Here is a 13,519-nt window from a genome sequence, read left to right as displayed (position 1 = left end):
GGTGCTCTAACTGTCACCCTCCACCCCACCCCCCACGCCCCAGGCTCAGCTCCCCTCCCCAGCTGTCCTTCCCACGGCCAAGGTCTCCGGAAAGCCTTGCCTCCTGGCAGCTGCATCGCTGCACGTGGCCGTGAATCATCTTGTGCAAAGTGCCTTTTGGGAGGAAAAGCAAATGGAATGCTCTAGGGACCTGGAGGTAGGAGGTGGACTTCCCAGCCCTAGACCTGGGAAGCCAGTGTTTGCCAGCATAAAAACAGGAGCCTGTGTTACGGCAGGACTGCTGATAGATGGTGCAAAATGCTTCGCTGAGAAACCCATTTTTTTTTTTTTATTTGACAGATAGACAGTGAGAGAGAGAGAGAGAAAGATCTTCCTTCCGTTGGTTCACCCCCCACAAATGGCTGCTACGCCAGAGCTACGCTGGTCCGAAGCCAGGAGCCAGGAGTCTCCTCCTGGTCTCCCATGTGGGTGCAGGGGCCCAAGCATCTGGGCCATCCTCCACTGCCCTCCCGGGCCACAGCAGAGAGCTGGATTGGAAGGGGAGCAACTGGGACTAGAACCAGTGCCCATATGGGATGCCGGCACCGCAGGTGGAGGATAAACCAAGTGAGCCATGGTGCCGGCCCCGAGAAACCCATTTAATTGAGGAAGACCCTTGCTCGACACAGCCACCAACTGGGCCCACAAACCTGGGAAGAGCAGGTCCTTCATTAGCCCTTGTGTGGCTTTATCGCTCAAGTAGGCTGTACTGAGGTCCAGTGAGCCCACTTCCCTCGGGGTCCCTTCCATTTGTCCACACTGTCCATCCCCATGGGACATCTGGTCCACCGGAAGCTTGCCATGCTGACCGGCATTCAGAGTGTCCCAGGCCTGGATGGGGTCTGTTTCATCCCAATCAAGGGGGCTGCATTCTTATTTATGCAAATGGGGAAGGGGGTGGTGGCAGGGAGTTCCCGGACATCCATCACCTTTTTCCCCAGCCCCCGCCATTCGTCAGTGGGGCCTTAAAGATAATACGCTTTTTGTTTAAGGCAATTACTTCATCTTGACAAAGCCCTGTGTTAAGCACGGCTATTAGGCGGGCTGGCCATTAATCAGTGCGAAACCAGGTGTGCTTTTCCTGAACTGCCCTCACTCCTGGGGCCCCAGGGTGAGCCCTTTGCCATCTTCCCCGCCTTAATTACACAGGCAGCACGCTAACCATCGGGCTCCCGTGTGCGCCGGCACGGGGCTGCTGCGGGCCCAGCTTCCGGTAGGGATGGGGCCCGTTTTTAATATCAGGCAGATCGTTTTCTGAGCCAGGCGGAATGATCCATGGGCGTTATTAGCAGAGACCAGGAAACACAGCTGGGGATCACAGATAACTCCTCTCCCCCCGAGTCACTCCTGACCTGGCTTCCCACTCTGCTGGGTGCGTGGGCAGCACCTGGAAGCCGCTGCGTGGATACCCTTCCTGTCTTGCGGGAGGGAGAGGGGTTCTGTTCACTTTTGGAGAGGCCATGCACACAGTGGAAACAGACTATCTAGCCCCGTATTTCCTGCTTCCCCGACACCTTCACGCCATGGTCAGCCCCCTCCTTGTCTGTCACACACCTGTGGCCGAGTCTGCCCTGAGCGAGGGCTGCATCCCCAGAGAGCCAGTCTTTCAGTCTGAGGGGGCAGGCTGGTGAGAGAGGCAGGCTGGGGCTGTGGGCCAGTTCAGCTGCAGCCACAGGACTGGGCAGCCACGGTGCAGCCGTGGGAACCCCCCTCCGGCCCCCCACCCGCCACCCCCACACACAGAGCAAGGCCTTGGCCACGGACACCTCCCCGGAGAGGAAGCAGGCCAGGCTGCCAGTAGTTTCTAGAAGGACAGCTCTGGTTTCTCTAGCCCTGAAACGCACTGTGTGGGGGAGTTTTCCCCTCGATTTTAAACCCTGTTTATTTTAAAGGAAGTGGACTCCGTCTGCTTTTAATTCACACACTTAGCTCATCAAAATATTGTTTTGTAAGAGGTTTTTTTGATGTGCAGGAAGCCTTTGGAGTGTGTCCCCCCCTCCTGGTTCTCGTGCAGTCTTATTCTAGGAAGCACAGCCGTGGGCACTGCACACAGATGCCAGGCTGGGTCATGGGCCCTGCTTTCTTTTTTTTTTTTTTCTTTTAAAGATTTATTTATTTATTTGAGAGAAAGAGAGATGTGTCATCCATCTGCTGGCTTACCCCCCAAATGGCTGCGAGGGTTGGAGCTGGGCCAGGCCAAAGCCAGGAGCCAGGAATTCCATCCGGGTCTCCCATGTGGGTGCAGGGGCCCCAAGCACTTGGGCCATCTTCTACTGCTTTCCCAGGTGCATTAGCAGGGAGCTGGATCAGAAGTGGAGCAGCTGGGACTTGAACTGTGCTCAGATATAGGATGGTGGCACTGCAGGCAGCAGTTCAACCCGCTGTGTCCATGATGCTGGTCCCAAGGCTGTGTTTCTCTGCCAGCAGAATGGGGGATGGGCTTTTCCCTGGGATTTGTGGACTGGTCCCCAGTCCTGTCAGTGAATTTCCACTGTCCACAGCAAAGGGACCCACTGCTACTATCCATGGCTGTGGAGTTGGTACCCTGAGTCAGATGGGGCATGGGAGTGGCGCATGCTGGCTGTGTCTTCCAGGTAATTGGGCTTCGTGGGCATGTCGTCAGCTTCTGCAAGTGTTACCTTCCTGGCCGCTGTGCCTCCATGACCTTGCCCCTTGCCCCTAGGACCCCCTGCATGGGCCCTGCTTTCTGGCACAGTCTATCTGTTTAAAATCTCTGGAGACTGCACACCCTGGCCTGGTTGCAAACATCCCAAGCTTGCAGGGCAGGTGGTGGGCAGGGATCCAGGGCAAGATGGAGGGAAGCTGTTGACCACTGGACCTGAAGGGGCCCCTGGTGTGGCAGGGAGGAGAGGGGCACAGCCCTGACTCCTCCTGGGCGGGGCACCCCACCACCACCCCACCACCAGAATCTCCAATTCCTCTCCTACCAGCCTGTGAACCGAAAGCAGGGAGAGAAGAAATCCTAGCCGTTTGTTCATCAGCTAAGTGACCACACAACAGTTTGCAGGCAGCTAAGATTCACGAGTGAGGAAACACTAAGGTTTGGGGAGAATTCCTGCCGCTGTATTTGATCTATCGCTGGGATTTTTATTTACCTAGACCAGAATCTGTTCCCTGGGCGGGCTCAGATCAGCAGTGTTAGCTTGTTAAGACTGCGCCGTCCGCTGGGGTAGCCGTGAGCTGTGTGTGGCCAGTGAGCACTTGGCGTGCCGCTCCTCCCAGCTGGCTGGGAGTGCATGCTAGACCTCGGGTTTGCCAGAGGTAGTAGGGATACAAGAATGCAGATGATCTGGTAATAACCTTGACCCTGGCTTCATGTTGAAGGTACGGTGTTTTTGATGTACTGGGTCAGTTACATTGTATCATTAAAATAATGACTTGCTTCTCCTTAGTTGTTGATGTTGTTTTTTATTGTGGCTAGCAGCACATTTAAAATAACAGATGTGGCCTGCATGGAATTCTCGCTGCCAGGGCTGGGTCTGACCCGGTGGGCTCCTAGAGGAGAGAGGCTTTTCAAGTAGAGAGCATTTCTAAGCAGAGACTGCCTTTGCATCACCCAGAATTTTCCAGGTCGTCTTGAAAAGCCCCTCCCCCTCCTCCGCCCCGGAAGTGGTCCCTAGGACCTGCTTCCAGGAAGGGATGAAGAGAGATTTATTATGAGCCTGTTGATGGCAGAGGAGATGCTGTATGGCCACTCTGCTGCTCAGAGGTGGTCCCAGGCTGTCTGCTTGGTCAGTGGCAGATTCTGCCGCCAGATTTTGTTGTTGTTATTATTATTAAACATTTATGTATCTATTTGAAAGTCAGAGTTACAGAGAAAGCAAGAGAGACAGAGAGGAGAGAGAGAGATCTTCCTTCTAATAGTTCATTCCCCAGATGGACGCAACGGCCAGTGCTGGGGCCCAAGGCAAAACCAGGAGCAAGGAACTTCTTCTGGGTCTCCCACATGGCTGGCAGGGGTCCCAAACGCTTGGGCCATCTTCTGCTGCTTTCCCAGATGCATTAGCAGGGTGCTGGATCGGAAGTGGAGCAGCCAGGACTCGAACCGGAGCCCACTTGGGATGCTGGTGTTGCAGGCCACCGGGTTTTAAAAGGTCATTGATTGGCTTTAGCAGGCTGTGCCTCAGAAGGCACCCTGGAGAGAAGAGGTGTGTGAGCTCAGCCCAGCACCCGGTGGGGACCAGTGGCTACCCCACTGTCCCGTTAAGCCTCTTGGCCTTGGTCTCTTGATGCTCTGGGCGGGGGGGCTGGAAGCAGGGACCCAAGCACCACACTGGGACCCCTCTTGCCTGAGCTCTGAAGGCAAGGGGCTGGATGCTGGTGCAGGAAGTCGATTGGCAGGTGACAGCCTTGGGATCTGTGGGGGGGCCAGACAGAGGGGGACCGCTGATGTCCTCTGGAGAGAGCCAGATGCCCCTGTGACTCGTGGGCTTCTCACATAAGCACCAGGACAGCCTGGGAGCAGCTGGCTGAGCAGGCCCCTGCAGGGAGAGTTCACTGAGCTTGTAAGGGGGGCAGTGGCAGTGACAAGCAGTGGTCAGACTGAGTGGAATGCCGGAGCCCAGCCCAGCCCTGGGACCCCATCACCCACTTGCTGGTCACTGCTCCCCAGGCAGGTGCTGAATTCCTGCATTCTGCACAGTACTCTACAGGGTCCCTTAAAGGCACAGTGCTTTGGGCTGGAGGTGTAGTATAGGTTTTGGGGCCCTGCACGCTGCATTTTCGGGAACAGAATCTGCAGCAAAGAGAGGTTCCAATCTTCATCAAGCCTGACTGCCCCTAAAAATCAATACGCAGAACCTCACCTGTCTGCTGGTGGACGTCCTGTGCTTTTCTCTATGGGAGTGGGGGTCTCCCCACACCTGCTGTGGCCCTCACCCCAATCTGGCACAGCGGTCAGTGAAGATGGCCCCACCAGCACCCTTGGCGACCCTACTGCATGTCTGCCAGTTCCCCATTTCCCTCAGATGTGGGTGCCGTCACCACCTTCCCTTACAGGACCCTGAGGCCCAGGTAGGCTGCCCGAGTCAGCTGCAGATCACTTGGGCTATCCTCCACTGCTTTCCCAGGTGCATCAGCAGGGAGCTAGATTGGAAGTGGAGCAGCCAGGACTCGAACTGGCACCTATGTGGGATACTAGCACTGCAGGCGGGGCTTTAACCAGCTGTGCCACCATGCCGAGAGCCACACTTGACCATGGTGCCAGCTGCAGCCTCCGCGCTGTCCACTGCAACGTTGTACAGCCTCTGGGTGGCTTGGTGCACTTCTGGTGGCCTGTCCCCTGTTATCATAGGAACCACAGGGACCCCGGCCTCTCCTGGTGACATTTGCTGCGGGAGCTAGAAGCCCTCGGCTGTGCCTTCTCTCTCTATCCCTGACTGCCCCGGCCTGGAGACTAGATTCAGGGTGCTGCCCAGTGTGGCGTGGCTTCACTGTCCCCACCCAGCTCACTCACTCTTTCGGCAGCGACACCTCGGCCTGGCAGGGGGTATAGTGCACAGAGGCAGGGTCTATGGAAACATAGTCCTTACAGGGCTGTGTACAAGGGGTAGGTGGGACGGGGCTTCAGCCCACTGGACTCCAGACTGGCGTAGTGTTAGAATTTCCTGTCTGATGTTTTTAACTTTTCAATTGCATGCTGTGGAGTGGCCATTCAGGATATCATTCTTGTTAAATGCTTCCTGTGGGGCAGTGGCTGGGCGTCAGTTTGGCTTCTGCAAGTGGCCTGTCTTGCAGCTCATTTGCATAAGTCCCTGCAGAAGACTTGCCCTGCCCTGCCCGGGGAACACAGCTTTCTTGGACGCCCTGCTCTGTCTGTGCCTCCCGACTGCTGCTGACTCTGTCCCCACTGGGTCATCTGAGGCCACATGCCTATTGGCTTGGCCTTAGCTACTGTGGGAGTTTTCCAGTGGCCGGAAGCCAGCCAAGCCAGGGGAGGGAGCGTCCCAAAGTGCATCCGACACCTGAATACATCCTGAGGATGCGCAGAACACTCGCAGGGCCACTCGCATGCCCTGGGAAATGGAACCGCATCGTGGTCACCAGGATTTGCTTGTCACTCCCCCACCCCCACCCCCGCCGTCTCCCCTGTTGAGTTTCTCCAGTGAGTCCAATGTGAGAATTGAGTTTCTCAAATTACCGAATGGGAGCGTTGGTGCTGCAGTTGTACAAAGGGTGAGATGGTTTGCGCCCAGATCCACACTTCACATGGCTTTGTCCCAGGCCTGATTCCGTCTACTGGGCTTGTTGTCCCCGCTCAGGAACCTGAAGAACCTGTCACCCTTCCCTTCCTTCTGGCTCTTCCAGTCCTTGTTCAGACCCCAAGTTGGAAACCTCCTCTTCCAGGGAGCTCTCCTGGTTGCCCAGTGTCCCCTTCCAAGACCAGTGCTGTGGGGGCCCTAGGGGTGCCCCTGCTGTACACCCTATCTGGGCAGGTATGGTGACACTTGTTCCTGGCGGCCCACAGGGCACACGTGACCCTTGAAGCGGAGCCTCAGGCAGGCTGTGGTGTGACCACCATGCTCCAGGCTGTGGTTGGCCGGGGTGGAGAGCTGTGCCCTGGGCGATGGGCACTCTACTGTGGATTCCAGAGAAGGCTGTGGAGCTGGCCATGGTGGGCCCTGCAGCTTGTGCAGGTCCGAGTTACATTGTGTCCTTAGCACAGACCCTGAGGAAGGCAGTGTCCCTGTCTGTTCTTGGGCACTGGCGTTGTCATTCTGGCTTCTTCTGAGAGTCTTCAGTTCCCCCTTTCTCGAGCAGTGGGTGGGGACCACTCCCGGAAGAGGAAAGAGCAGAGTCTTGTACCGTGGGCTGTGAGACAAGCCCAGCGTCTACAGCCACACAGATCTTGGCCCTACAGGCCGCCAGCTTCTGGCCAGCCTCAGCCCGAGTACCTGCGGGTTTATTATAGCCGCAATGACGGTGCCATGGGATCTATTTTATTCACAAAGCAACCTCCCTTTCTCCTTCCATGTAGAGTTGGATGGCTGGTATTTTGTTTTAGTTTTTGAGATTTATTTATTTATTAAGAAGGCAGAGCAACAGAGAGAGCAAGAGTGAGAGTGTTAGAGAAAGAGAGATTCCATCTGCTGGTTCACCCTCCGAACGGCCACAACAGCAAGGGCTGGTTACGTTGAAGCCAGGAACTGGGAGCTCCATCCGGGTCTCCCTCCTGGGTGGCAGGGACCCAGGTACTTGGGCTGTCATCTGCTGCCTGCCAGGTGCATTAGCACAGTGCTGGATCAGAAGCAGAGCATCTAAGACTCAAAGCAATGCTGGGATATGGGGCATCACACTGGGAGCTTAAATCCTTGCACCGCAAAGCCAGCCCGTGGATGGTTTGTTTTAATTTACCAAGCAGGGCATGAAGGCTGGAATAACTCTGATTTTCAAATAAATAAATAAATCTTTAAAAAAATGAGTGTATTAGGGTACAAAAAATTGAAATCTGTGCACGGATGTTTTATAATATGCATTTTCCATGGCCTTCGCAGAAGGCCCCCTCGTGTTTATCCCTGCCACCATTGGCATGGCCAACAGGGAGGGAGTCTGGCAGGTCCAGGATGGTGGTGGGCGGGGACGACTTCGCAGAAGCCCTCAAGCCACAACTACGGCCACTTCTGTCCCCGTCCCGTCACATGGCGGGGGGGGGGGGGGAGGGTACAGCGAGTGTGCAGAGAACACACATCTTCCGGGACATGCCGTGTTTGAATTTCTGTCTCAAGTGTTGCAGTGTCCCCCTGCTTCACACTGGCCCTAAGTTGACAGTGTCAGCAATGAGAATGGCCACATGTTAAGTTCTTGGGTGGTGGGCAATCCCCCACTGCTTTCCCAGGTGCATTAGCAGGCACCTGGAGTGGAAGTGGAGCAGCTGGGACTTGAACTGGCACCCATGTGGGATGCTGGCGTCGCAGGTGACTGCTTAACCTGTTACATCACAGCACTGGCCCCCACATCTGCCTTTTTTTTTTTTTTTTTTTTTTGACAGGCAGAGTGGACAGTGAGAGAGAGACAGAGAGAAAGGTCTTCCTTTGCCGTTGGTTCACCCTCCAATGGCCGCCGCAGCCGGCGTGCTGTGACCAGCACACCGCGCTGATCCGAAGGCAGGAGCCAGGTGCTTCTCCTGGTCTCCCATGCGGGTGCAGGGCCTAAGGACCTGGGCCATCCTCGACTGCACTCCCAGGCCACAGCAGAGAGCTGGCCTGGAAGGGGGGCAACCGGGACAGAATCCGGCGCCCCGACCAGGACTAGAACCAGTGTGCCGGCGCTGCAGGCGGAGGATTAGCCTAGTGAGCCGCGGCGCTGGCCTACATCTGCTTTAAAGAAAAAGAGTTGCCATGGGTATCACTTAAGCTGTAAGGCACTCTAAGGTAAAGGAGTGTGGTAAATTAATTATTAGCTCTGGAATTCCGAGCAGGGTCCTCCATAGAAGAGAAATCAGGGGCCCAGAGCCCTCCCCTGGATTCCCAGAGCCATGTCAGCTGGAATGCTTCATTTCAGCAGATCAGAGTCCACATTAGAGACCCCTTGCAGAGCAGGTGCATAGGGAGCTCTTGTTGGGTGATTGATGGTGAGAATCCCCCACGGAGGAGCAGGACTCCTGGCCTAGGGTCTGTGAAGGCGTGCATGGTCACCCAGTGATCACATGGGTGTGGCAGGTGCACATGGCGTGGGCGCCCACAGTGGGCTGTGAGCAGCAGCTCCAAAGCGGTCTCATCTTTGTGGCTCTACCTCTGTCCCTCTGCATTCACACCCATACGTTGTTGCAGATCCTCTTGCTACCAACAGTGATGACACAACGCATTGCCCAGCTTCCCTATCCCAGGGGACCCAGCATTCAGAACCAAGACCTTCTGGCTCCCATGCTGGATTTCAGGTCAAGCCCCCTGCACCGCCTCCCAGGACCATGGGCCAGCTGCTCAACAAGGATAGGGCAGCACCTCTGAGTGGCAGCAACACATGACGTCACGCGGGGAGGATTCCCGGGGCAGCCACCCTGCTGCCGGGTCACGTTGCTGTGACCCGCTTCTCCTGAGTCTCTGTCTGTGCTCTCCGCCCACCCCCACCTGGCTCTCATTCCAGTGACTCACCGGAGTCTTTATTGTTGGCGCGGTAATTTGAGCTGGCTCCCAGGCAAGGACCCTTGTCCCCTTTCAAAGTGCTGTGGAGATCCTTACCCCAGGATCACTCCCAATGTGCATCCCCTTGCCCTGGACCCTCTGCCGAGGAGCACGAGGTGTGTGCAGAAACACCATCATGTCGCCATCCTCCGTGTCCCAGGCTGTAGGTCTTTCTGTGTACGATCAAAACCAAATGTGCGTCTGTTTTCAGAGAGGGGAGGCTAATTGGCTGAAAGTTCCCATTTTTGGATTTTTTCCTCAGAGACTTAAAACGAGAGCCGTGTCTTTGAAATGGCATATGGTGTGTGCGTGTGCCTCCCTTCGGCTGGAAGGGCAGGATTCAGTTTGCATTTTTTTTTTTTTTTTTTTGGACTTAAAGAAGAGCCTGGGTTGAGAACAACATGTGCAGGGTCCCATGCAGGCTGTCACTGCTGAGCGCCTACACTGTTCACATTTATCTGCGAGTTTCTCGGCCGCATCAGGGGCGTCTGCGTGCCCTAATTTCCCCAGGACTTTGGAAGGGGAATTTCTGCCTCCTTGGCCTGGCAGAGCGGCCCTCTAGCAAAGCATCCACTTTGGGAAGTCTCTCACAGGGGTTGTGTAGGGCGTGAGCCAGGGTCAGCCTTCATTTGTCAATGTATCTTGGGTGAAATGTTGCTCCCTAGAGCCTGGGCATGTGTGTGTGTGCCTGCATATGTGCATGTGCATGTATTGTGTGTATGTATACGGTGCGTGTGTGCGCATTTATGTGTGTTCATTTATTTATGTGTGCATGCGTGTGCATATAGGTTCTTGCATGTGTTCGTTTATGTATATATGTGCGTTCATGTGTTCATGCGTGTACATGTGGGTATATGTATGCGCGTGCTTGTGCACATGTGTGCACGTTTGTACATGAATTTATGTGTTTGTGTATGCGTATGCATGTGTTTGCATGTGCATATGTGTTTGCTGGAAATGTTCTAATGCAGCTGGGCTCGGGTGCCTGGTGCTGGTGGACTGTGTGGATTTAAAAGATGGCGCCTGCCAGCAGAAGCCTTGACTGTGCCCTGCTCTGGGGTCCCTCATGAAGCCTCCACTTGTCATGGGCTGGAAGAGATGGGATCAACTGTCAGAGAAGCTGGTGGCCTCTTGAGGACCACAGGACTGTGCCAGAAGGGATTTGAGAACTTCCCTGATGTACCGAGGGGCAGGTGGAACCAGAGTGAGGACGTAACTCTGCTGACGTCCCACAGCTGCCCAGTGCCAGGGCCGGTCTGGGATCTTGGCTGATGCGAGACCCTGCTCCACCATTCTTTGTGTGGCATTTAGAAAAGTTTGCTCAGAGCAGGTGAGTCCTGCTCAGGACCTCCCAGTGGCTTCCCAAATTGTTCAGGAAAAAATTCCAGAGTCCTTCCCTCAGCCTGCCTGGGAGTACCACCTTCTGTGCTGTGTCTCCCACCCCCATCCACCCCTGAGCTCCAAGCAAATTAGGCTTCATGCTGAAATCACCAAGTCCTTCTCCACACCCCTGGACCTTTGCACCTGCCATTCCCTCTGCCCAGCACACCCTCTCTTCCAGAGGGGCCTGACTTCCTCCTGCACTTTATCCCAAGTCTCTGCCCCCTGGTCCTGCGAGGTTTCCTGCTTAGCTGTGCACCTGCTTCCCTGATATTTGTGTAAATGCACCTGTTCCTTCGTTCCTCACATGTCCCCTCCCATGGGGCTGCTCTGTTGTGATGCTATTCCTGGGGCCTAGAATAGTTGCCTGCCACATAGCAAGTGCTGAATGCAAGATGGATGCATCCATGAATGCAGGAACAGCAGAACATTCCTGTGCAGCAAATGCATTGGGCAGAGGGCTCTGGGCTCGGGGTCTCTGGGACTGACTCTTCTTCCCCTGCTTGCTGACCTTGACCTTTGCCTGTGCATCCTGGGCAAGCGCTCAGAGGCCTGGTTGCCGGGGTCTTGCTGTGTACTGGGTGCTGGAATTCCACGCGGGAGGAGGGCCTGCAGCTCAGACCCCACTTCACACTTTGACACCCCGACAGAAGGAGCCACAGCAGGCTCCTCTGGAGGGTCCCAGGAGATGAGGGGGAGAGACGGGCATGGCCTGCACATGTGAGGGGCAGCAGCAGGGCCAGTGGGCAGTGCTGAAGCCCCTCAGCCCACACCCCAGGGCCTGCTGAGAAGCCACAGCACCACTCTGCTGGTGACGTCCACCATGCTGCTTCTCAGGCCTCCAGGACCTGCCCTGGCTCACACACATACAACACACACACACATGCCATATGTGCACATGTGCCACACATGTACATGCCACATGCACACAAACCCTACACACACCACACATGCAACAAATATGCACACAATACTAACATAAACATATGCATGCACATAGCCCACACATACCACACATGCAATACACACACAACACCAACACGTGCATGCATATATCATGCCTGAACATGTGTCACATATACACACACCTCATACACATAGCCCACATATGCACCACACATGCAACACACACCAAACACACATACACATGTGCCACATACATACATGTGTCATGCATACAACCCACATACATCACCCATGCAACACACATACGCACAATACCAACACATACCTGTGCACACTGCACACACGTGTGTATATGCCACATGTGCCACATATATCCATGCCCCATGAAAACACCCCGCCACACATGCAACAAACATACAATACCAACACATACGCCCGTTGCACATATCATGCCTGCACATGTGCCACATACACACACCATACACATAGCCCACACACAATCCACATGTGCAACAACACAACACCAAATACATGTACACATGTCACACATGCCACATACATGCACGTCTCGTGCAACACATACCACATACAATACCAGCACATACACACTGCACACATGCGTGCACATGCATGTGCCATATACATCCCTGCCCCATGTACACAACCCACACACATACCACACATACAACAAACACAATAGCAACACATACACACATGCATGCACATACCACACATGTACGTGGCACATGCATGCACATAGTCCACACATACCACCCATGCAACATACATAGATATGTGTATTTTACTGGAATAGCAGGAAAAAAACTTTATGATGTTTACACTGCAATAACTGGGATCTGTTTGTACAGAAATGGCATTATTAAAAATGTGCTTTTTAAAAAAATTTATTTGTTGAAAGGCAGAGTTAGAGAGAGAGAACGAGAGTGAGAGTGGGAGAGAGAGATCTTCCATCTGCTGGTTCACTCCACAAATGGCTGCAATGGCTGGGTCTGTGCCAGGCCAAAGCCAGCAGCCTGGAACTCTATCTGGGTCTCCCACGTGATTGGCAGGGGCCCAAGCACTTGCACCATCCTCCACCGTTTTTCCCGGCACATTGGGAGGGAGCTGAGCAGAAGTGGAGCAGCTGGCACTCGAACCAGTGTTCCTATGGGATGCTGGCGTTGCCTGCGGTAGTGTAACCTGCTGCACCACAGCAGGGGGCCTGGCAGCCAGTTGTCCTGGCAGCTACTAAAGCCCTGCTTCCCACCCCCACCCTGGCCTGTGACCTTCAGACTGAGAATGGACTGAGAAATCCACACTCCTGAGCCCGGTCCCAGTGGGGCTGCGTTTTCAAGAGCCTCCTTTCCTTAAAGCCTATAATTACGTTTGCCTCCAGGGCACCCAGGCATGTCTTTTTTCTTTTTTTCTTTCTTTTTTTTAAATAAACAAAGAGTATCCTGCAATTATCATGAAGATTTGTTGAGCACCCGCCAAGTGCAGACGGGAGCCTGAGTCAGCGCCATGAGTGACACCCACGTGTTGCTTTTCCCAATTCTGCAGGCGCCCGCTACTGCGCGTGGGGCCCACAGTCATGGTTCTGACCCGGAAGAGGATCCCAGGCCATGCAGATGTCTGCTTGGTGCTGCTTTCCCACGAGGCGGAGCGAGGCAGCGGGGTGGCACTTGGCTTTCCTGAGGCCGATTGCCCCGTCCCAGGGGGCCTGGAGACAACTGCCTGCTGTCGTGTGCAGCAGCAGGGTGCCGTCACCCGGTGCTGCCTTGGCCACTTGAAGCCTTGGCCGGGACGGGCAGAAGCTGGCGGGGTGGGAGCCTATCGGCTCTGTCAGCCGTGATTTGCGGGCTGAGCCGGGTTTCGTGGCCCTGCCTGTTATCTGCCCGAGTTCAAAGAGCTCTGAGCTGCTTGTCTTTGTCAAGAGCGCGGTTGGGGATCTTTTATGTGGAAGATGTAGGCTTCTCAGGCTGACTTTGATTATTTATTCATCCCCCTCCGTGGGTGTGTGATAACGCGGGGCACTCGGAGCCCCTTGTCCCGGC

At 54.9% G+C, this 13,519-nt stretch overlaps 1 protein-coding gene across 2 annotated transcripts in view; it reads left to right on the top strand.

Moving 5' to 3' along the window:
- The window catches only part of GLI2 (GLI family zinc finger 2), a 218,996-nt gene that overhangs the window by 157,709 nt on the left and 47,768 nt on the right, over positions 1-13,519 (top strand). The window lies entirely within an intron of this gene.

Source organism: Oryctolagus cuniculus, chromosome 3 (assembly GCF_051225735.1).
Source record: "Oryctolagus cuniculus isolate XC-2025 breed Fujian yellow rabbit chromosome 3, ASM5122573v1, whole genome shotgun sequence".
NCBI lineage: Eukaryota > Metazoa > Chordata > Mammalia > Lagomorpha > Leporidae > Oryctolagus > Oryctolagus cuniculus.
This window is presented reverse-complemented; position numbering and strand designations above follow the sequence as displayed.